This window comes from Ochotona curzoniae, unplaced genomic scaffold, assembly GCF_017591425.1.
Source record: "Ochotona curzoniae isolate NIBS_2020 unplaced genomic scaffold, NIBS_Ocur_1.0 contig_2754, whole genome shotgun sequence".
Taxonomy (NCBI): Eukaryota; Metazoa; Chordata; class Mammalia; order Lagomorpha; family Ochotonidae; genus Ochotona; species Ochotona curzoniae.
The window spans coordinates 18814134-18839410 of NW_024465582.1; the positions used below are offsets into that span (position 1 = coordinate 18814134).

General features: G+C 37.2%; 1 long non-coding RNA gene across 1 annotated transcript in view; it reads right to left on the reverse strand.

The window, feature by feature from the left end:
• The window catches only part of LOC121154495, a 163256-nt gene extending 138381 nt beyond the window's left edge, over positions 1 to 24875 (reverse strand). Inside the window, exons 1-2 of the long non-coding RNA XR_005883534.1 lie at positions 24749 to 24875; positions 5861 to 5916 (exon numbers count right to left, since the gene is read on the reverse strand). This is a non-coding gene — a long non-coding RNA (uncharacterized LOC121154495). The remainder of the gene's footprint in view (positions 1 to 5860; positions 5917 to 24748) is intronic.
• Positions 24876 to 25277: the final 402 nt, after the last annotated feature.

Sequence of the window (25277 nt, forward strand, 5' to 3'; positions counted from 1 at the left end):
AGGTCAGAGCTGAGCCAACTCCGAAGCCAGGAGCCAGGAGTCAGGAACTTCTTTTAGGTCTCCCATATGGGTGCAGGATCCCAAAGATTTGGGCTGTCCTCGACTGCCCTCCCAGGCCACAAGCAGGGAGCTGGATGGAAAGTGGAACCCGTGGGATTAGAAATGACACCTATATGGGATCCCGATGTGTGCAAGGCAAAGGCTTAAGCCACTAGGCTATTGTATCGGGCCTAATTTGTTCAACATATATCTATTGAGCTATGTTATACATTAGGCAATGTTCTATGTATTGTAGACTTAATAGTAAGGAAAGTTGAGAAAGACCTTCCTCTAATGAACAAAATGTACCAAAAATAAATTCTTAAAAGATTATTTTTTATGGACAGTAGACCCATGAAAAGATGCTCAGGATTACCAGTCATTAGGAAAACGCAAATAAAAATCACAATAGCATTTCACCTCACCACAATTAGCATGCCTGTCATACAAATATCAAAAATAAAATGCTTGGAGGAGGGAAACAGTACCCTAATCAACTGTTGGTGGGAATGTAATCTAGTATGGCTGTAATGGAAGACAGTGAAGAATCCTGAGATATCTGAAAATAGATCTACAATATGACTCAGCGAACCCACTCCTGCGAATTTATCTAAATGAAATGAAATCAGCATATGTGATATCTGTACTCTCAGCATTTTGTAGTTAAATTCACATTAGCTAAGATATGAAATCAATCCATATATATAGAGAGAGAAATAATCAGTTATTAAAAAAAAAAAGTAAATCCGATCTTTGTGTTCAAATGGGCGCTACTGGAAGCCACCACTATGCTTAGTGAAAGAAGCCAACATTCAAATCGCAAATATCATATGCTTTCCCTGGTATGCGACAGTTAATACAGAATACAAAAATATAGAATGAAATCGACATCTTGTGATATGTGTATTGTTTTTAGCTCTTGTTTATACTCCTGTGGAATGTTGTCTTCCCACTTTTTACTTGTTGAGTATTATGGTTATTAGTGAACCAATCCAGTGATTATGGTATGGGTTGAAATTTATCTTTGTAAAATTAAAGAAAGAAAGAAAAGAAGGAAGGGGATTGAAGAGATGGAAGGGAAATACAATTGCTTTCTTAGAATTGTGAAATACATGAAATCTATTCTCTTTTTGTCAACAAAAATTTATTTAAAATATGGTATAGAGTTACAGAAATGCAATTTCCCATATTTTACTGAGACCTGACAAGATTCCGTTAGATTCAGGGAGCCTGGGAATCACTGTGCTCACACCTACAACCAAAATGTGTCTATGTTCCTTAAAATACACTTCTCTTTTGGCTGCAAATGTGCAACTGGCAGCAATCACGGTATGAAAAACATACTTAAATATTGTAAAGATGATAGATCTTTTACTTTGTACATAAACAGAGGAGCCCGGTACAGCGGCTAGAATATGCAGTCTAGAGTGGAGAATATTAATATTCATAGAATTCTGAAGTATTATATGAAAATTACCCATTTCTGGAGTGTTGGTTTTGTCGAATTTTCACAGCTTTATTTAAGCATAACAGACAATTAAAAGTTGTAAGTATTTAAGGTTGCTTATAAGATGTTTTGATAAAATGCATGTTGCTTAGAGTGAAGCTGGTTAACATATCTACCTTCTTGAATGGTTATTTTTACTTTTTAATGGTGAACATATTTAAGATATACTCCCTGAGCTGATTTTGCATATAGTAAATTACACATTAGTTTTCCAGGAATTAATCATCTTAAAACCGAAGGTTTAAGCCATTTACTTAACATATCCCCATTTCCCTTCAACCTCCTGTGCACAAGCTTTGTGACTATAAATGGGATTACATTATTACTTTCTTTATTTATTTTTTGGGTGATTCCTTGTTTACATTTGAAAGCAATTCATTTTTGGATGTTGATTTTATGCCTTTCTTTTCCCCTATGCTGTTGAAACACTTGCTCGTATACACATGTCTTCATCACTGAGTGCTACTTTAAAAACATTAGCTCCAGAGCAGCTAAACTGGAGTGGCATTTTTTCCACCTTTATGCCTAGCTCTCTCACTAAGAAGATGCTGCTTAATGTAGTATTAAGTTTAATGGGTAGGTATACAATCCATTTTATTTAAAGTATTTTATGTCCTACTAATAGTGTGACTCCACCTTCAAAATGCAGTATAAGGCTGCAATAGCAGGAAATGGCATGATGCTAGTACTTAACAAGGTGACAGCTCTGTCCATTAAAATTTATTAGGAGGTTTTGAACCTTCTAAGAAAAAATATTCTCTAAGCATCTTTATCAGTCAGATATTGTTTATGTGAACTTTCAAATTTAATGAGCGTGTGCTCATTTCCCTCCGAGAACCATATCTCATTTCAGCAGATAACTCACATTACTCAACATCAGGCAAATTATCAATTGAAGTCACTATTTCAATTGACTTTTGATTAATATGTTTTTGTTTCTCCCAAATAACTCTGTTGCAACTTCTATCGGCTACATAGTCTAGTTTTTCAGGACATCTGCCTGGTGGTCTTTCTTCTTGCCAAATTCTTTTGGAGAAATTGCTAACTGGAAACCATTATTTCACAATAACTGAAATGGTTTTCAGTCAGTCGTCCTTAAAACATGATTTATTAAATAGACACAACTTTTAAAAAATAAAAATGTTGGTTATGTCTGGAAAAATTGGATATTTAAACACAAAACTGTTATTACTCCTTTTCATTATAAAAAAAAAGAAAAGCACATCTAAAGAGTTTTAAAAACTTAAATACACCTGTGCTGGGGCTGCACTAAAGACAAAATTTGAATGTCTGATGCTAGTAGTTCTGTAGGGACATTTTTGAATATCCCTAGCGCTCAGCCAACATTAAGGGCTACTGATCTTCATAGTTGAGGGACTGAAAATGCATTATTTAATGTCACATTGCTAGTTAATTACTCTTTATTCCCCCTTGTCTCCCCTATATATATTTTTGATGTTAAAGTTTCCCCTATATTAAAGACATTTATTTGTATCATTTCAGACTCTCTTAGCCCCACTTTTCTCTTATTCTAGTTATCCAGCACCCGAAGATGTGACTTGATTATACTCTACTTCAAATATGGGCCACCCCTCACCCACTTTCTGCCCAGAATCTTCTAAAATTATAATATGGCAGTGCAGCTTTTGGGAACCCTCTTGGCATTCAGGATTACACAACCTGAAAATATTAATTATCATTCCAAGAGTTGAAGCTATCACTAATGGGTAATGGAGACTGATCCCCCCAACATTCCCCTGTACCAGTAGACTTCAGATGTGTTTTATATGCCTCTTTAGGCAGACCAGGAGCTTGAACAACTTGTCAACTGTATCAGTGGTCAGCTTCAGAACGCACCTTAGTCCTGGCTCCCCTGCTTCCTTGGTAACCTGGCCCTCTCCCTACCTCTTTAGGTCACATTCTTCATTAAAATATTTGTCCTTAGGAGCAGGTTCCAGATTGTGAAGAACCTCCAGTGTCATGCCCAGGGTGTTTCCTGGATGATTCAGAGCATCAATGTCATCAGCAATTCAAGTTTATGTTCTATACTAACCAAGTCCAGGGAGAAACATTTTGGTACTCTGAGAACATTTCATATTCATTTTCCGGAAAAGTGAACACAGCAGAGAAGACGAAAAGACAGGTGTTCATATACAAAAAGAAAGCAATCAAAAGGGCAAAAGAGTGAGTTGGGGGGAGAACAAATAACTAGGAATAAAATGAGTAGTGACAAATTATCATCCATGTTACTATCAGGATAATATTCATTAGCATATGAAGTATGTTAGGTCAAATATCATCAATATATTAGTGTCTTATTTATGCTTCTACACTTCTACTCATATTTACAAACATTTGCTCATTCATTCTATGCCCATATATTAATTGGCAACCATCAATGCTCTAGAAACATAGGTAATAAGTATTATAACTAGTAAGATTGAGAAAGAAGTAATGTTAAATTTTCATCCAAGTCTTCTTGACAACAAGGATAAGTACACTGCGTTAAATATTTCTGATTGGAAATGTATAAAAGCTGGATCATCTACCCCTGCAAAAACTATGCTGTATATTATGACCTTGCATGTCCCTACTCCCAGTTATAGACAAAATTCTTGGCTCTCTGGTCATCATGAAGCACCCCATCTTTCTTGTTAACATATATTCTAGTATTAGCCACCTGGTAGAGTCTTTATTTTCTCAGGATCTCGTCCTCTGAAACTCAAGACCTTCTTACTTGCGTAGTGTTTCCTGTTCCCTGTCTTTCATTTTACTCTCTAACAAATGAAATACATCTGGTGAAAAAACAAGAACGTGCCAACATATTCCGTCTCTTCTATTCAGTTTACCTTCCAATGGAGGTTACAAACAGAGGCGAGGTAAAAAGTAGAGATTACAATAAATAGGATGGAGAGAATAGTAAATGAAGAACTTCTTTAACAAAGATTAATCAGATAGAGCAGGCTTGAGGAAGGAAATGGGACTTGAGGATATTAGGGGAATTTCAGAGGAAGTAGAGATTTAAAGAATGAGACTGAGTCATCTACAAAAAAAGTCTATGGAAAAAATATTATCTAGAAGGAGATAAGTAAATGTGAAGACATCAAGGTGTGAGATTTTGATACAATTCAGGAGCCAAGATGGGGGTCAGTATAATTGAAATATGGTAAAAATCAAGAAAAGGGAATTATATTAGGATAGAGAGACTACAGGTATTGCATTCTTCAGGGTTTTGCAAACCATCATACGGAGTTTGTATTATGTTATAGGGACAAAACTGGTGTTTGTGGAATTGATGTAAAGTATCATGGTCTGATTTTCATTCTTAGACAGAGTTCATATAATGTTTTATCAAGAAAGGCTAAAAGGACAGAAGATGCAGTAATCAAACAAGGCAACTAACATAGTCCAGGAAAGAATTGAACATACTGCTAAAAATTAAAATGGGGCAGACAGATGATGCTGTTAGGGTGTTGCTAGGGAAGCCTACATTTCATTTCACAGTACCTGGGTTTGACTCTGGCTCCACTTTCAGTTCTGACTTCCTGGTAATTCACACTACAATGCAGCAAGTAATGGTTCGTGCCACCCATATAGGAGACCTGAATTGAGTTCAACGCCCAGCACTTCCATCTGGGAGTGCTGCTATCATTTGGGGAGTAAAGTGGTAGACAGAAGATTCACTGTCCCTATCCCTCTGCCTTTTAAATAAATAAAACTAAACAAATGTTATAAAATATATAAATGAATAATATGAGTATGAAAATCATATAGCATAAATGTATCAAAATAATATTTACTATATTCAATGATGAGGAAACAATAAAGATCTGATAGCTAATTCAAAGGACATGTCAAAGAACGCACCTATATTAGCAATCAGAAGTACAAAAATGATGGCAAAATAGAAGAGAACCAAAAATGATTCATATCCACAGTGCAATAATCACTTGCATTTTTGTAAATAAAATCACTTGTATGATTGGTGAGTTCTATATTTTACAATAATTTAGGACTAGTTCAAAGTCTAAAAATGGGCATTAATAACCAGGCACAGAATGCTGACAACATACCCAGTTTCTGTTCATTGCAAAGTCCTTCATAGCTCTTCCTAACAAGAAATTGAACTAGGAAAGTGATAGTGGATGCAGATATACAGAAATCTGTAAATCACAGATATGCTGCAAAATCTAAATTGATTGGATTCACTAATGAATCGGAATGGGTGTGTGTGTGAGAGAGAGCCTAAGATAACTGAAGGAAATACACAAGGATTATTTGTAGGGTAAACTTTGTTGTATGGGACAATCTTACCTGACACTTGACTTCAAAAGAACTTCTCCACTGGACCGTGATAAACGGAGTTCTACCTAGAGGACAAGATGATATTTAGAGAAAGAAAATGAGAAAAAAGGAATATATTCAGATGAAATGAAAATAATGAATAAATGATAAGTGAAAGTCTTCACTGATTCTAAAGGCAAATTGTGAAAATTTTCTCACTGCAACAAGCCAAAGTACAAAACAATGTTGTGAACATTTTCTAATCATCTCACACAGTTTAGGTTGAAAATGACTAAAGTGACAAGATGCTGAGATGTGAGGGACGCAGGTGTTCCTGGGTTTTGCTTGTCTAACACATCCTTCTTTGAGTTCTTCCATACTTTGGATGGTAGGATATTGGGTATAAGGTCAGGTAGTGGGTGATGTCAATGATGAAATGGAATGAGTAAGGTACACAGAATTCCATAATATCAGGTCCTTGGAGTAGAGAATTGGGGAAGACAAACCTGGAGATACTAGAGATAACAAAGGCATGTGTAGACTGCTTTAAAAGTCACAAGGAATTTGCGTTAGCTTTTCGCAACACTCTGTCCACAAGAGAAATGGGATTCATGTCCATTTAAACTAAAAACTGATAATGATATGGTTTGTGATTTATAAACCAAAAAAATTGACCCTAAAAGAATCTAAATGTAAATAGCAATGACTCCTGATGGTTCAATTATTGATAACTTGCTTTATATATTATGTACTCTATTATCCAAGATCTCTATAATCAACATGGCTATCAGAAAAACAACAAAAGAGCACATTTGTGGGCATTAGGTCAAAATATCTATTCAGATTGTATCTTACCTGAACCACACAACACAAGACAATACATGCAGTGGACCCAGAGAAGGTCTATCTGTGAAATAATTGTCAGTCCCCAAAGAACAAAAAAGGTATGCCATCCATGGTACAATGGTTACGCCTTTGCATCATGAAGATAAATGTGAGATTATTTGTTGTATTTTTACTTTGTAGTTGTCACCTAAAAGAGTGTTTCCTACAGACACGATTAGGAAAATGTTTTGGAAGATGCTGCATAATGTGTCATACCAAAGGGCATCATGGCTGCTTAACTACAATGAAATTACAATAAATGTCTTAAGTGTAGAAAATTCTTCATACATTTGATCTGCACTGAAAGTTCCTTCCTAGGACATGCCAACTGTAGAAGAAATATGTATGACACCATCTCCACCCTATTGTTTGCATCATCCTGCAACCATAGCCCACTAGGGTGAAAGGCAGTGGGCTCCCCAGGCTGAGTCCAGACTGAGTCTCCCAATGCCCAGTATTCCAGTGACCTGACATTCCCACAGGAAGAGTCAATAAAGGGAGAATCCTGATTTTATACCATAATATCACAGACTCAGCCCTTCCTGCCCACGACAGGAAAGACATCATTCATCCAACTCAATTTGGCTTTATAACTTCTCAACACTGCATACCTTTTCCATGCCCACTCTATGTGAATTCACTTTTTAAATATAAAATTGACAAGTTACACACTGGTGATTTTTCCTCTAAATGAGCTACCAATTTTCCCAAATGCTTCAAAAATCACCATATCAGGATAAAGTGTCATCTTCATGTTTTGGAAAACTCAAAGACATGTACCATTCTGTTGGTAATTTCAGAGGAAAGATGTATGTGATAATCATTAAAACAAAGGCTATGGATTTTTTTATTATTATTTATTACAAAGTCAGATACACAGAGAGGTGGGGAGACAGAGAGGAAGATCTCCCGTCTGATGACTCAATCCCTAAGTGACTGCAACGGCCGGTGCTGCGCCAATCCGAAGCTAGGAACCAGGAACTTCTTCCAGGTCTCCCAGGTGAGTGCAGAGCCCCAAGGCTTTGGGCCGTCCTCAACTGCTTTCCCAGGCCACAAGCAGGGAGCTGGATGGGAAGTGGAGCTGCCGGTATTAGAACTGGCGCCCATATGGGATCCCAGCGTGTTCAAGGCGAGGACTTTAGCCACTAGGCCACCACTGCTGGGCCCAAGGCTGTGGATTCTTACAGAAGACATTTAAAATGTTTTCCTTGCTCTTTATCACAATTCAAATAGCCTTGGAGATGATCCATTCTCATGATGTGGAAGATGAAGAAATACAACCCAGCTCTGTTGTCTATGTTCAGTAGAGTTGGGATTGGAAGCATGTGTTTTTTATTGTCTTGTTTTTGTTTTTCTGCCTTCCATCAGGGAGAGTTACATTGTGGAGGAGGTCAAAATCTGAAGGACCTCCTTAAACTCATTTCTCTGGGTGCTACAATGTTCCTTGTCAAGGGAGCCTGGAAAAAGAGCTGAAGCAAACCTGGAAAACCTAGAAAAAGACTACTTTACTACTAATTTTTAAAAAATCTTGTTAGTTTTGATATAGACACTAAACTAGAACTAAGCAGACATTTATCACATGACAGCCAAGCTGGAGGAGCTAAGTGAGGTCATTCTGTGGAGAGGATGCATGGCTGTTTTGTCTTCCCCTCTGATGTCAACTTTTTGGAGATGGGGAGGGAGACTTGCTGTGGCTTGGCTCGGCCTTCCCTAGCCAACCCAGCAACTTACCTGACTGATGTGTTAGTGAGGTCAGTTTGGAATATTCTGGCTTTTGCATGGCTGAGTGGCAGATCCTTTGGCAGGATGGCTCGAGTTGATTGTCCAGCCCCTCCCTCTCTGATGGAAGGTCTGAATGCTGAATGAACTCAGACTGCTCTAGTGAGCAAGTTCTGCCTCTCTGTGGCCATACAGCCATATGAAACACATGTTAGAAATCCTGCAAGACTTGAAGCACTTGCAGGCCCCAGTTCACGTGGATTTGGCAATAGCAGCCTGAACAGTTATCCTTTCTCTGAATAATTGCACTATTTTTTCCCCCAAATGTGCTTAGTTAATTTTGGAGTCTAGACTGTGAAATCTCAAGAAGAGGCACCACTAATCTTGTGCTCGAGGGAGTGTAACAGGATAACAGTGTCCACACAGGATTTCCTTGGCTAATCTGTTGAATCTCTTTTTGGGATCTCTAGGGAGGTTTACAGAAACCATGAGTCATCAGTTGAGTGGGTTAGTGAAAAGTTACCAAATTCATCTAACTGCTTCCCATCATCTGTGCTTTTTAACTTTTCAGCTAATCCTCCTGTGCAGCCACTATCTTCCCTTTCTATTTCTCTAGTCCATTCCTGTTCCACATTTCCTCAAACTGTGATCACTTATTCCTATTCTTATTTGCTTCATTCTAAAATTCTAAAATTCTCTGTAAATTCTAACGTGTGACAGGAACTTAGAGTGTCATGATGATTGCCATTTGTACTCCTCTGCCTGGTTTTGTGAGTGGGTGTGTGTGATCACGAGCCTGAGGGAACAAAGCCTAATCTTCATGAACAGAGCACCGCTTGAATTAGTTCATATTATCACCACTCCCAGCGGACACAGCCTGAACTTAGGTAGACAAAACCCAGGACCCAGGTACATCTAACCGGTTATAAGGATAAGATTTCAGAGTTGTTTTGCTATTGTTGTTTTATTGTAAATTTTTTTTTAAAGATAAAGAACAGAATAGGGCCTTCTGTGAATAAGAAGCAGGTACAGGTTGTTTGCATTTTCTCCTCTTAGGCTTGAACCCTGATCTTTGTTTTTCTTTAGCTAAGTACCCATATTGCTTTCCACCATTCTCTAACAAGTCCAGTCGTATCTATTGTTCAATATTTCTAACACTACCATTATAAGTGATGTTCACAGATTGCAAGTTCAAATCCCCATGCATTTTGGCACCAGAAGGAAAATGTTCCATAAATCTGATCCACACTGGAGGATGACAAGATGATAACAATATTCACATGGACAATTTTATGTTTAATAATTGGATGAATACAAATGGAATGCTGCTTTAAAGGCTTCCAAAAAAAAACCTGAAAAAATGTTTTCCAGAGATTTCTTAATTTTAGAGATAGTTTAGTTTTTTGCTCTGAAATGCATTAGATCTCAAACCTGAAAAATGAAAAACAGTAAAATAAGAAAATAAACAACCTTTAAAGACCAGATGTAATGCTGTTTAAACATGGTTTGTTGGCAAGAGCTGACAAAATATTAGGTGCTGGAGGTGTTCTGAGGCAACAATTAAAGCCTTGTTTCAATGAATTTAGTATTGATGCGACCACATAGACCCAATTTGCACCTTATTTATTTATTTATTCCCTCATTCTTTTTCTTTTAAGGTTTATTTCATTTTTATTTGAAAGTCAGATATACAGAGAGGAGGAGAAACAGAGAAAATCTTCCATCCAATGATTTACTCCCCAAGTGGCTGCAATGGCCAGAACTGAGCTTATCTCCAGCCAGGAGCCTCTTTGGGGTCTCCCACGTGACTGCAATGTCCCAAGGGTTTCCCAGGCCACAAGCAGGGAGCTAGATGTGAAGCGGGGCTGCCAGGATTCGAACCGGTGCCTAGATGGGATCTCGGCTTGTGCCAGACAGGGACTTTAACTGCTAGGCTACTGTGGTGGGCCCTATTTATTTTCTGTCTTTAACTCGTGCATTCATTTTAGAAAGAACAGTCTTCCTTAAAGTCTGTCTGAAAATTAGAATTAGAAACCATAAAATATATTCACTTTGTGGGTAAATAAAATGCTCTTAGAGTCAACTAGTGATATTCAAGATTCTTTACAAATTCATTTGCCTGGTAAGATATTCTCTGTGATAAATGTTTGTCAATTTCTTGGGCAAATCTATTAGGTATGAAATAAGCATGGTTTAAATATATGAGCTTTCAGGGCTCATATCCACGGAATCTATTTATAATGAGATATTTTCAAATTAGGTTTTTTATATTCCAATTTATTTTATCTGATATACTCAAATCTAGGAATGATTTATTCACTGTAAAGTTTAGGAGTAGCATAATTTTAAGCAGTAAATAATGCCACCTTTACTGACATAATGAGCTAATGTATGCATGTATTGCAGCCAGCACTGTGGCATATCAGGTGATGCCACCACATGTGAAGCCTGTGTCCCATATGGATGCCTTGGCTGCTCAACTTCTGATCCACCTCTCTGCTAGTGATCTGGGAAAAGCAGAGAAGATGGCCAAATTTTTGGGTGCCTTCCACTGACAGGGGAAATCCAGATGGAATTCCAGGCTCCTGACTTCCACATGGCATGGGTCCAGATGTTGCAACCATTTGGGAAGTGTACAAGTGGATAAAAGGGCTCTCTCTTTCCCTCCCTCTTTCTGTAACTCTGCCTTTCAAATAAATAGACCATTTTTTAAGAAAAATAAAAATAAAATATAGATTTGTTTAGGATTAGGTAATTATCTCAGGATGTAAGACATCTGCACCCCTCATCAAAAGATCTGAGTTCAATTCCCAGCTCTGGCTTCTGACTCCAGTTTCCTGCCAGTGTAGACCCTAAGAAGCAGTGATGGTAACTCAAATGCTCCAATTGCCACCATTCCTGTAGGAGACCTGATGTGTATTCTCAGCTCCCAGCTTTGTTGCAGATTTTGGAGATGAGAACCAACAACGGGAGCTCTCTACTCATGGCTCTCTATCTTCTCTCTCTCTCTTACATAAGTAAAATAAGACACACACATTTATTTGTTGTCAGTAAAGGAAACCAGTGCTTAACTAAATTATAATGAATTCAATCATTAATAACTTGATACATTACAAGGAAGTAAATTTTCTACAAATATTTATTACAGACAGAGAGAGAGACCAACAGAGAGTGAGAGAGCTATCTTTCCATCTGCTGGTTCATTATTCAAGTGGAAATCTTTGGGCTTTGTTTTGCTGCTTTCCCAGGGGTGAATTAGCAGGTACCCAGCCTGAAAGAGGAAAAGCCAAGATTTGAACTGGAGCTCAAATGGGATGCCAGTGTCACTGGCTGTGCCACACATATAGGGCTGAATGTATATATTTTAATAGAAATACTTCCTTTATGTTAAAAAAAAAAAAGATTGATTTTCTGGGAATATAATCCATGGGCTCAGTGTTCTGCTCAATGAAATTGCAGGATGATATTTTATTATCCATAAAAATTTGCCTATAGAATATGTTCATGATTTTCAAAGGACACAGTGTATTTTGTTTTAAAAATCCATAAAAATGAATAGTTTTGCTAGGGTCTCTTAAATGAAAGTCAGTTTCTTGTCACTTATTAAATCCTAAACGGGGGCCCGGCGCGGTGGCGCAAGTGGTTAAAGGTCCTCGCCTTGCACGCCCGGGATCCCATATGGGCGCCGGTTCTAATCCCGGCAGCCCCGCTTCCCTTCCAGCTCCCTGCCTGTGGCCTGGGAAAGCAGTCGAGGACGGCCCAAAGCTTTGGGACCCTGCACCCGCGTGGGAGACCCAGAAGAGGCTCCTGGCTTCGGATCGGCATAGTATCGGCCCGTTGCGCTCACTTGGGGAGTGAATCATCGGACGGAAGATCTTCCTCTCTGTCTCTCCTCTCTGTATATCCGCCTTTCCAATAAATCCTAAACGGCACAACAAATATATTCTCTACTTCAACAAAGAGAAGCTATTCTTATGCAACACCTTTCCAATACAAGCTAATTCTATTATTATTTCTTGTCAACATCATTGACATTTAGAAACTGTTAAATTCTAAAGATGATGCTATAGCAGGATCTCAAGAAATCTCCGCTTGACAGCTCTCTGCTGTTTCACTAACCTCTGTTGTCCAATTTCTTTCTGTATTTGAAAAAGTCTGGTTATGGCATTTATTCCACAGAATGAGATCCAATTACATGTCTTGCAGACACTCATGTAGGATTCTGACTTTTAAAATCGAGATCTCCTCATCTTTTTTCAACATGAATCCTGGCTACCCTCAAGATCTTTCTGACTTGGTCCTCAGCTAATGTCACTTTGAAACATGGGGACTACACGAGGGGAATGTTCTGTTCCATTAGTGTGCATAACTTGAATCACTAATTATACAACTGCATGATACCTTTATAAAATGTTTACATGCATAACTTCAAATCATTTAAATATGAATTTACCAAAGTATACACAGATGTTTTTAGGGTAGGATTAATCTCATGTGAGCCTCAGCCTTCCTGATTCTGAGTATATAAAAAAACAGGAGGAAATTGCAAGTATTGAAGGAGCTACTCAGTACAGCAGCAGGTGTAAGCCACGGACCTTGCAAGGTCCCAGAGACCCTGGCAATGCCCAGCTCCAAGCTGCTTGACAGGACTGCGGAGGCCTTCTGGCCAGCTCACTCCAAGTCTGTACTTCCTTTTTAGTAGCTGTTACAGTTTTCACCTCCAGTCTTATTTAATAGTACTTTGTATTTATAATTATATAGAACAGAAAAAAAGTCCAAGAATATACCAATACCTTCCTCCTTCCGTTTATGCCCCTTCGTTTCTTTCCTGTTTTTGTTAAAATTGTATGATTGCATGCTTTTAGTTTTCTCTATAATCACAGACTCATTACTGCTACAGCTAAGGGAACTGTACAAGAAACAGAGGCCATTGCACTACAGGGGGACTGTCTGATGGGGGTACATATAATAATCAAATCACAAGGTGTCATTTTAGCTATCACAGCAAATTTTAAAACACCAGGCTATCATTCAGAGTAAGCATTTCATCACCAAGTAAGCACTGCATCTGAAGTAAGATCTTAAGGACTAGACGTACTTCAGACATTGGTTACCTCTGCCTGAGTGGGTACAGAAGGAAGAAAGGGATAACTAGAAATAATTTAATGTTTCTTCAGCTGTAATACTGAGTGTATTAATGCTTAACACGTAGTCTAGGCATAGAAAATGTTCCTAAAAATTTGAAGCACTCTGAAGTCTTTCCAAATATAAAAGATAATAAAACAGTACTTGAACATAAGTTTTATCAAAATATTCCTCAAAATTAATCCTACTAGTTATGATAAAAGTCTTCTAATATTTCATTTATCAAACAATGAAATGTTTATTTTTATTTTGCTAGTACATTCATTGAGTCTGACATCACTACTAGGAGATCCTAATTCAAAAAACTTGTTTCAGTTTGCTCAATAGACCAAGACATGACTTTTCTCCACCAGTTGTGTATAATTTCCCCAGTGGTTTCATTCATTTTATCTGATGACAAAGTTATGTAATCTCATTTCTTATCTGGAGCAACCAAGGAACTTGACAACAAATAGTTTTGAATACAAAGAACTGTAGGTAAGCGCTACTAGGGGTTAAGAGATGAGCATGTTTTGGGAGCATTAAGAGTTGAGATGGAGATGCCAAGAACAACAAAACTGATGCACAGAATAAGTCACCATTGTCCAAAGCACTGTAATAAAGTTTCTACCCGGAGTGAGAAATCAGCATGGCTTCACGGAGAAGTTGGTATTGAAATAAAAATCCTTTTTTAAAAGAGCATTAATATCTGGAAAAAATATGAGGGGTGAATATTGTAGTCCAATAAAAAATACTATGAGCAAAGAATTAGAGAAGGGAGAAAGAAAACAAAATAAAAACATCTTTACCTGCTGATATTTGCATTTGCCATGAATACAGAGACCTTTTTTTATTTGTCTTTCTCCCAGGGGGAAGAAGACTGTAAGTTGTTCAGGCAAAAAGATCATTATAATTACCTGTATATATCTCTTTATGTATTATAAACTAATATTTTATAATTCCTGTAATCTAGCATGGTCTGGCACTCACAAATTATTTATGGTATCACTATGGTATTAAATAAAGTAAATGAATTAATGTGTGAGTGAATTATTTTTCAATTCTTAACAAAATTCAAGGAAGTAATGAGGAGGAGGCTAAAAAGAAAGGAGGAAACCAGAAGTGAATATTTAATCATTGAAGGATTTAGAATCAAAAATCAATATATATGCAATAAAATATGCATATATTTTATAAAATAATCTGGCTATATCAATAAAACTGCATCAAAACAGATTTTGGCATGAGGAGTAAGTTCAATTTCAAAGCCTAACTATGTACTCAAAGCAATTTTAAGTAATTAGTTCTGATGTGAAGAGGACTAACCTAATAGACACGTAGAAATAGCTCCAATGCCTGATTTCTTTACCCTTCAGAGACCAAACATCAGCTTCTTATTGATTTTGGCTCCTACTAGGGCCAAGTATCAATGAGAACATGACATACCCATAAGTTAAATGCTTTATCCTCCTATGAGCCTGTTTGTTAGAAAGTGTCCACACATGGGGCAGATTTTTCCTTTGGATCTAAGTGTTTATCTACATGCACCCTAATTGCTTCCTATTGCAGCCTGCCTGATCATCCATTTTCCCTAATCTCTGACACCAGTTACAGTATCCTGACAAGCTAGGCAGTTCAGGCCTTGCTTCTAAACCCTGTTTCCTGGAGACAAATTCTTCAGAAATTCTTGCTGCTGTAGTTTATATCTTAATCAGCTCTTCTGTGCTGTCCCCACTATGCTTTTGGATTGAATCCTTATTATCTTCTAGAAACAACAGGCCATAATGAACCTACTTATTTGGAAAAATGATCATCCTGGTTCTTTGTCTCTCTTTCACTAAAGACATTTTTAGGCCATCTCTATGACAGCTAAATCAATAAAGCTCAGCAACCGGTTAGGTAAAATGAATCAAAGCCTCAGAAATCAAAAACTAATCTAAGATTTTTCAGTTCATTCATTTGAGACAAATAACACTTTCATTTTTTTTTAACAGAATGGATGTCAGAAGACAGCATCTTCAACGTTTATACATTTGAGACATTGCTGCAGAATGTCTAGAGCATAGATGAAAAGCCTCATTTAAAGATTAGTTTTACACATTTAAATACAGAAAGAGAAACAAGTGGACAGAAAGAGAAGTTTTTTCCCCATCAATTACTTCACTCCTCAAATGTGCACAATTGCGGATGGATAACTTGGACTGGACCCAGGGCCAGGACTGAAATCCGGGTCTCCGGCATGGGAGGCCGGAAGCCAAGGACTTGAATCATCACCACAGCCTCACAGTATGTGCCTCAGTAAGCTATTAAGAGTCAGAGTTGGAATGCGGTATACAGGCATCTTAAGCACCAAAACAATTATTTGTGCATATTTTTGACTAAATAAAAATGATGAAGGCATTTTATTTACTTATAACAATGATAATTGAATGGATAATGTTATTAAAGGTAAAGATTGACCAAAAACAAGTGGGTAGTGGAAATCTTGGTAAATCACTGGGGAGAGTTGGATAAAGAGGGCATAAATGAGGGCATAAATGGAAGGTCAGAAAAGATTATGTCACAAAGAATGAATTTACCATAGCACATTCTTCAAATAAGTGCACGTTAAAGATTAGCTTGATAATGCTCATAGCTCAGAGCTGATCTTTGAGGGAAAAATGTTCAGGAATGCAGTGGGTGTGAAGCCCAGGTGGAGGGTAAGCAGATTGAAGCAGACAGAATATCCAAGTTTGTAAAAGAAAAAAGTATAATGAACTGCTTTACCAGTTTGTACAATTAGAAGATTAGTCAATCTCCAGAACTACATTTTGGATATTAAATAATCTCAAATGATGAAATAACACACATCTTCAAGCCAAAATGCAAATAAGAAGTAATCTAGACAACTGTGCTTTCATGTCGATCCTTTTCATAGATTTTAGCACAGAATAAATACCCAATCAAAATGTGTTGCTTAATAAACAGGTAAGACACAAATATGAGTAGATCTTTTAGCAGGTAACCGTAACTACTCATATACATACATATGTATTTGATTGTGTGACTGTACGGTACATACCTTTCTCATCACTTCCTAATACATGGAATCCAAATTCCCAATACTTAGAGTGAACTGTGAAATTGAAGTTGCTGGTTACGCATGAGTCACCTTCTCAATGGATTGCACCTGACTTTTATTCACGGTGTCTCATGCACCAAACAGCATTGCATTAAACAACAAATTAACTAAGTACTTGGACTAGAAAAGCAGGAAGCAAAAGTCTTCCCTCTCCCCTTTTCAATAGCCATATCTAAGAAATTCCAAGTTTATCTCACAGCTCTTGGTTCTAAGTAGTGCTGAACTTCATATCTTCTTTATAAAGGTACAGAGGTGTAAATTACCTAGTCACATACATAGTAACTGATCATATACCTAAAGTATACTTTCATGAAATATGAATTTTTAAGGCACTTGGTAAGCAGGATGTTTTGAAAAAAGAAAAGGTAACACTCATTTGTGACACTGAGAATTCATTAACTGGAAAGAAATACAAATATTTTGGGATAAAATGTAATTAGGATAAAAGCACAACTGCTCAATAATTCCAAGATGCTATCCTGGAATTAAGCTCTCACTTTCCCCTGCAAGGTAGGTGTCATCTAATTTCATAGGCAAAAACACTAAAGCTCAAAATTAATGAAATCTGTTCAAACTTTATGTCCCTAAGAAAGGGTCAAACTTGCATGTGATCCTTCAGCTGTGCCTCTGTTCATGTGATATGAATGTATCCTGCAGAGACGCAGCATACTACAGATGCTTTATTCACAGCAGGAATTTTCTTTCATCCTCCTTGTTGACACCCTTTCTAACGAACTCTGAATTCTTTGCTTTATGGAATTTACACTGTTGTAAATCCCTACACTGAAAAAAGGAATGAGACTCCAGTCACAGTGCTAGACACCACCCAGCATAAGACAATTTCTAGATCCCAGACTCTACTTTCTACTATGAGCTCTTCCAACAACACTATGAGCTCTTTCCATCACTTTGAAAATTCCTAGTAAGGTCTTGCTCTAGGAAGCAATATACAACTAGAATACAGTGTGAACCCATATCCAACACATTTAATGTGCTATTATCAAGTGGACTGTAAATGCAGGATGCAGGATTAGAGGGGAACACCACCAACACAAAATGAAAAATGACTGAAATGTGATTAATGGAGTTTAAGACCCAGCCCTCACTGTGAGACCATGAACAAGTTACTTAACTTTCAGAGTTTAGGCTTCTCATGGTTTTATGAATTAAAAACAAGTAACAACAATACAATATGTGTAACGTACTAGCAAAGTCCTTGAGAAATGACAGGTACTCAAAAACATCCATTGATACCAAAAGGAGCATATTTTCAGGTAAGAGTTTAAGCCATATACAAACTGGTTACATAATCAAAGTGCCACATCACTGGAACAAAATTTCTGTAAGGGGGAGAATGGTTCCTGAGACAGACTTCTGGACACCTGCAGATGCCTCTTGAACATGTTAAATGCCTTTTTAGTTAACTACCAGAAACCTACAAATTGGCAGAGCAATTTTAAAAGATGGGTTCTGGTCTGTTAGCATGAATTTGCCTTGCAATTCTTACACTTAATCTCCAATAACCCCTACTGTATATTCCATCTGCTTCAGTTTATGTCTGTTGTCCGTGTCAACTCTCCCGCCCTTGAACTGGGCTGCTTACTTGCTGTTTTCAACTCCCAGTTTGGCATGAATCCACATCCTCCAGGATCTAAGTTGTTCATGCATTACTGTTTTCCAGATCCTCTCATTGTGGTGACTTCTTGGCTGCCTGCTTATGGTTCAGTTTTTACATTTGTTTAATTCAAGACTCACTGAGGACTGGAAGTTACCATATGCATCTCTGCTTGGCTATCCCAGCAGTTACAAGTTTTGGCAATGATGGATGATTATTTCGAAGCAGAGGGAACCCTCAGAATGAGAAATTCTATGTAATCAGTTAACATAAAATTTTTGGACAATGTTTTCCATTGACTCACCTAGTGATTACAGCATTCTATTAAGGTTGACTAGAAGACAGTAAGTAGAGTGAACAAAGGTTTTCGAATCCATTTGAATTCCAAAATCTATTCAAAAGAGATATTGAACTCTATCTCCAAGGGTTAATATGAATTGCATTAAATTCCCTGGGCAGATGTAGCAAGTTACCACAAACTGAGTGACTTAACAGAACAAATATTTATTTCTCACAGTTCCAGAGGCTGGAATTCTGAAATAAAGACATCAGAAGGCTTAGCTCCTTCTGGAGACTGGAGGTGAAATCATGCGTGTCTCATTCACAGCTTGCAGTGGCTCCTCACAATTCTAGGTGTGTCTTGATTATTAAATTGTCAGTGCTCCAATATTTGCCTTTCTCATGACATGAAATTCATTCTGTGTGCCTGTGTATGTTTGTATAGCCATTTTCTCTTAAAATAAGGACACCGGTTACTGAACTTTACTCCAGTGTGACAGATTGTATCTTAATTTAATTACATCCCCAAAGACACAACTTCCAAATAAAGCCATAAGCTGAAGTACTGGATAGATATTAATCAGACAGGAGGAACTATCTAATCCAGTGTTAATATTGGCAAGACAGATTGTAAAACTCTTAGGAAAAGCCTGTTATATTATCAGGACTTGGTAACCACCAATTCTTGGTATTTGTGGCCTCAAAGTTTGACTAGTTAACTTTGAATAAATGGTAGAGAGTAATGAATATGCAGTGAAGGCCCAAGAACATCTTCCATGACAATGTCAGTATATCTTTTCACTATTTTTTCCCAACTTCAGATAACTGAATATCAACGCTCAATGTAAGTATGTTCAGTTTGCTCTACTTTTGTTTATAAGCCATACAATTACCCCTGCACAACAGTTGAAGAGAACTAACCATTGCGTTGAATTAGATTTCATGCCAGAGTCTACTGTGCACTGTAAATGGTTTGTTAATTAGTAAAGGGAGGCTGCATAACTGCTTTCAATTAAGTGTGGGGCTTTGTTTTGTGTACATTTCTTTTCTTGGCCTTTATGTATCCAATGGCTGCTATGTACTTCTTTTTGCTTTCATAGGTTTTATTTGGGTACAAAATTCAATAATGGCATCTGTTGGATAGGATTTTTCATGGAAATAATACTTCCCCACTGAGAGAGTTAACTGTGATTGTGCTGGAAAGTAGGAATCTGAATTTAAAGATGCAAAGGATCCCCCTAGAAAGGCCTTTCTGTTCCAACTTGGGGGCTAGCTGCCATTCTCTCTCTCTCTCTCTCTCTCTCTCTCTCTCTCTCTCTCTCTGTTTAGATTTATCTGTTTTTATTTGAAAGATAGATTTGCAGAGAGAAGATAAGACAGAGATGCAAAGATCTTCCATCCACTAGTTCACTCCCCAAATTTAAAGCCAGGAACATCTTTCAGCTCTCCCAGGTGGGTGCTGGGTCAAAAGCACTTTGGCCATCCTCTCTTACTTCCCCTTCACCTAAGCAGGGAACTTGATAGAAATAAAGCAACTGGGACAGAAACCAGCACCCACATGGATGTTGGCACTTGAAAGCCATGGCACTGGACCCAAGCTGCCTTTCTCTTTACCAGATTTGTCCTTAATTCTTCCAAATCAGCCATTACTCCTTAAAACTCTGTAAAGCTTTTTACTAGCTTTTCCAGTTCAAAATCCAACCTGTAATCATTTTGATATCTGATGGATGTTATTCAAACTAAGTGAAGAAACCTATATGATAACCTAGATGAACTCAGAGGATATTATGTGACGTGAGTTCACAGGCACAGAAGGACAAATAATGTGTAAATCCCCTGTGTATGTTATATGAAAAATAGTCATACATGCAGACAGTAGAATGGTGACATCCCAAGCCTAGGTGAGCAGAACTTGCTTTTCTACTGGTATAAAGTTTTACTTATGTAAAAGAAATAAATTCTAGAGAGCTACTGTACTCTGCTTTGTATCTGGTTAACTTAAAAAATTTAAGCATAGGCTGGAACTGGTGTTGTGGTGGAATGGGCTAAGATTGTTTGCAATGCAATGATCGAAATCCATACTGGAGTGCCAGTTCAAGTCCAGGCTGCTTCACTTCAATCCAGTTACCTGAATATGTATCTGGTAAAACAGAAAAAGATGGTCTGTTCTAGGTACTTGGGCCCCTGACATCCACCTGGGAGGCCTGGATGAAGTTTCCTGCTCATGGTTTCTGGCTGGCACTGTTCTGGCTACTGCAGCCATTTGGAAAGTTAACTAGCATATGAAATCATCCATCAACATCTCTCTCTCTCTCTCTCTCTCTCTCTCTCTCTCTCTCTCTCTCTCCTGCTTACATCCTTTAAAAAGTGCTACCTCCGCAGCATCATACACAAGAGCCAAATTATGGAATCAATCAAGACGCCCATCAGCAGATGAACGATTAAAGAAAATATGGTACAACACTCATCACATGCATAGAGACAGACATAAAAAGGAACATTATCTGGTTACAAAAAGAATGAAATTCTATTATTTGTAGCAAAATGACTGAACTGGAGTATATTACGTTGGATGAAATAAACCAGACAGAAAGGCAAATATAGCCTCTCTGTGACAGTTGGAATAAAAATTAATAAATGAATGATAAAAGGAAAAGACTGTGTATCAGTTTTGTTGCAAATCCAATATTTTGTAGAAACATGTCAAATTTTTAAAAACAAATTGATAGGAATTCAATATGACTACAGTTTTAACGACCTTATGACTATACCAAAATTCAAATGTATATTCATTTCATTGTTGCTTAAAGCCCTTGCCTGTTTTCTTACTGGACTATGGACTATGATCTTTTTACTTTTTATTTGTTGAAATGTTTATGTAGTGCAACATTAAACATTTGATTATAATGTAAATTAAAATGTATTAAAACATTAAAAAAACAAAAACACTTAAATGGTTAAGATAATAATTTTTTAAAAAAAACTAACATTGTTCAACAAATAAAGTTTATTACATAAAGCATGAATTATAGTATATCTCAATAATGCAGTTTGTGGAAATAACAGACTACATGAGAGCGTTTCCAAATCTTCACGGAAAGAAGCATTAAGTATATTTGTGGGGAAATAATTCTGTAAGCTGCATGTAGGGTGGTCCTCAAAAATTTGTGTGAAATGCATACAATGCGAAAAACTGGATTTTGAAATTTTTGCCACATTAAATAAACTTGCGTTTAATGCAGTGCTTCACAATCTTTTTGATGTATTCTCATTTCATAATGTAGTTGATAACCTTAGTGCTAGCCATTGTTATCAATGTCTTCTATAAAGTATCGAATTCTCATATTTTCATAAATTAAATAGTGCTTCTAGTTTCATTTCTCAAATGATTAAATAAGTTATGGAGTGATAACTTACTAGTCATTTTGTAAGCCATATCATTAGCCCTCCCCCCAAAAGGGGGGAGATTTAGCAAGGGTATAGAAAGATCAGGCAGACACACAGGTCCAAAATGTAGATAGTAATTTTTTTTTTCAAAAAGAAATTATAGTCTTTTGTGTTATTGTTCCATACTGTTCGAAAATAAATATATGAGCAGGTATTGTGGTGAAGCAAGTTAAGCCGTCACATGAAGCATCCACATCCAGTGTCAGAATGCTTGGTTTTAGCTCTGGCTACCATGCTTCGGATCCAGTTTCCTTCTGCTATATCCCATGAGATGGCAGCACATGATCACCCAACTACTCGGGTTCCAGTCATCCACATGGCACAGCTGGATTGAACTCCAGCTCCTCCTTTTTGGCCCGGCCCCCACCGTCCACTGTTAGAGGCATTTGGGGAGTGAATCAAAGGATGGAAAAATCTTTCTTTCTCCCTGCTTCTCTGTTACTCTTTCAGAAAACACCATAATTTTAAAAATTAAGTAGAGCTAATTATGTTATATTTTCACAAAGTGGTTTGTAAAACTAGACGCCAAATTTTTATGAGTGAATAAAAAAAAATGCCTGGAGAGGGCCTGGTGCAGTGGCCTAGAGGCTAAAGTCCTCACCTTGAACATGCCAGGATCCCATATGGGGCCTGGTTCTAATCCCCGGCAGCCTGCTGCCCATCAAGCTCCCTGCTTGTGGCCTGGGAAAGCAGTTGAAGATGGCCCAAAGCCATGGGACCCTGCACCCGCATGGGAGACCCTGAAGAGCTCCTGGCTCCTGGCTTCAGATTGGCGCAGCACCCGCCGTTGTGGTCACTCATCAGACAGAAGATATTTCTTTTTTGTCTCTCCTCCTCTCTCTATATATCTAACTTTGCAATAAAAAAAATAAACAAAAATGAAAAATAATGCTTGGAGAAATAATAAGTCTCTGGAATAGTTTGTACATTTAAACATCTGTTAAAACAAATGTGTCAATAGCATGAGGTTAAAAACAAAAACCCTTTCCTTGTAAAGTTGGACAACTTCCAAAATAAAAATGTCAATAAAGTCAACATTGAAGAGAAACGAGCAGAGAAAGAATATGAGTTACACCATCTAATGTGTAACCACCACTCTAACACATCTATAAACTACTTTCTTCTGATAGTGTCTCAGATCCTCAGCCTGAAAGGATATGACAAGCAGATATTCTTCTGCCAGCCAGGAACAGGCCCCCAAGGAACTGAATCGGCCAGGCCCTTGACCACAGACAGCTCAGACTCCAGTATTCTAAGCAGCAAACTTCTGTCGTTTTCAGCACATAGCATTTTTACTGTATGTTTCTAGGCTGACTCTGTACTTCATGTATCTGAATCTCCATAGACGGGGCCAATGATCTGCATCTTACAAAAACTCTTTCAATAATGCCGAGGAATAGCCACATTTGGAAACCCTAATCTAAATTAGGCTGCCTATTAGTGCTAACATGGGAGTTGTTAAAAAAAAAGAAACCGTTTTGTAATATCTATTACTCAGTGCAGATGCAGTAATTTAAAAAAGATGATTTAGACACTAAATGGGACATGGAAATTAAAAAAGATTTTTCCTAACTAGAGATTTGGATATAGTAGTCATTGCGATTAGATGCAGATGAAATGTAGAGAAATAATAATAAAATTAAAAGAAAAACAGGAAAGAATTTACATGGAGGCAGTTCATGTTATAAAAGATAAGCATAAAGATAAAAAATGTTATTTTAATAATGGGCATTCATATTATCTAAATGACATTTGGAAATCATCCTTAATGCACCATTCTATATTATTTTATTTAATATGCAGAGAAAGCTTTCTGCTTTAGTCATGTGGGTCTTATTCCTTCTTAATATCACAACAGTGTTAATGATAATACTATGGTTTGCTTCCTTAATTCCAACAGCCAGGTAAACTTCAGAAAAAAAAACATAAAAACAATTAAGTCACTTAGGGAGCATTTATAGTCAGTAAGTACAAAAGGGTAACCAGTTCTCTTTCAGAACAGTAATGAATACTGAAGTTAGAATGAGATTCCTTTTCTTATAAGTAGTTGTGCCACATAAAAATATTTTGAAAGATTCATTGAGGCTTGGAGAATGGCAATGCTCCAGCGTGGTTCATACCAGCATAATGAGAACAGTTTCTAGCAGCTTCGCTGGAGCTGTCAGACAAATTCATATCGCTATTCCTCTTGTTCAGATAAAATCTAACATGATCAGCTTCTATATGATTTCCAAGAAGAGATTTATGAGTGCAAACACTTGAACTCTTCTAAGCTTATTGGTAAGACAGTTTGGCTAAATCTGTTAATATGTGACTATGTCCCCAAATTGCCTTTGAAACGTTTCCTTCCACACTCATCTTACCTATGGTAATACAAAGGACCACTTCCATTCTGACCCAAGCACGCTCAGTTTTTACATGTGTCTCAATATCCCATATATTTCTATTGCAATTTTCTTTAATAGTATGGATTCATGTTTATAAAATATTTGCATGAGTTTAATAAAGCAATTTCATAGTTTAATAAGAGGCTAAGCTTTAAAAGATATTCAACAATACAAAAACATGCAAAAGAAGCAAAATCTTTTATGCAAAATTCTCTGCCTCTGGATTTCACATACTTAATGTAATTCAAAAAACCAGCTGAAACTGACCATTTCCTATTGAATGAACTCCAAATCAAGAGGCTGGGGAGACTTGAACCAGGAAAAATCTTCACAACACTTACATGAGATGCAGACACCAAAGTGTTTTCAGGCTTCTTGCTAGACGTGTGCATTCCATGCCATGGAGTGCAAATAAGAGGATGTCCCATGGAGAGAGAAATAGCAGAACAAACTGATGCAAAAGCTTCCTTTCATCTATGTGACAAAGAAAACAGATCTGAATGAGAACCTGATCTACTTTCACCTCATGTAGAGCATCAATGAAAACATTTTGGGTATTAAACTATCTTCAGAAAAGAGATCCGGTAAAGGAAGTGCTGTAGCAAAGTGCTAGCAATGGAAAGACAAGTTTCCACTCTCCAGAGGGTCGTTGGGTCTCTACATTCTTCTGTGGGCCTACTGCTTTTCACCTGGATGTGTTTATAAAATGTGCATATTATAAAGTCATTAGTAAAGTTATTAAGGCCAGCTGAAATTTATGGATTGTTAATACAAAATAAATCACACATAATACAGGACAAAAATAAGTGGAATAATTTCTAATAATAAATTTATATACAAAGACAGTACTTTGTTGATGATTGCAAAGTG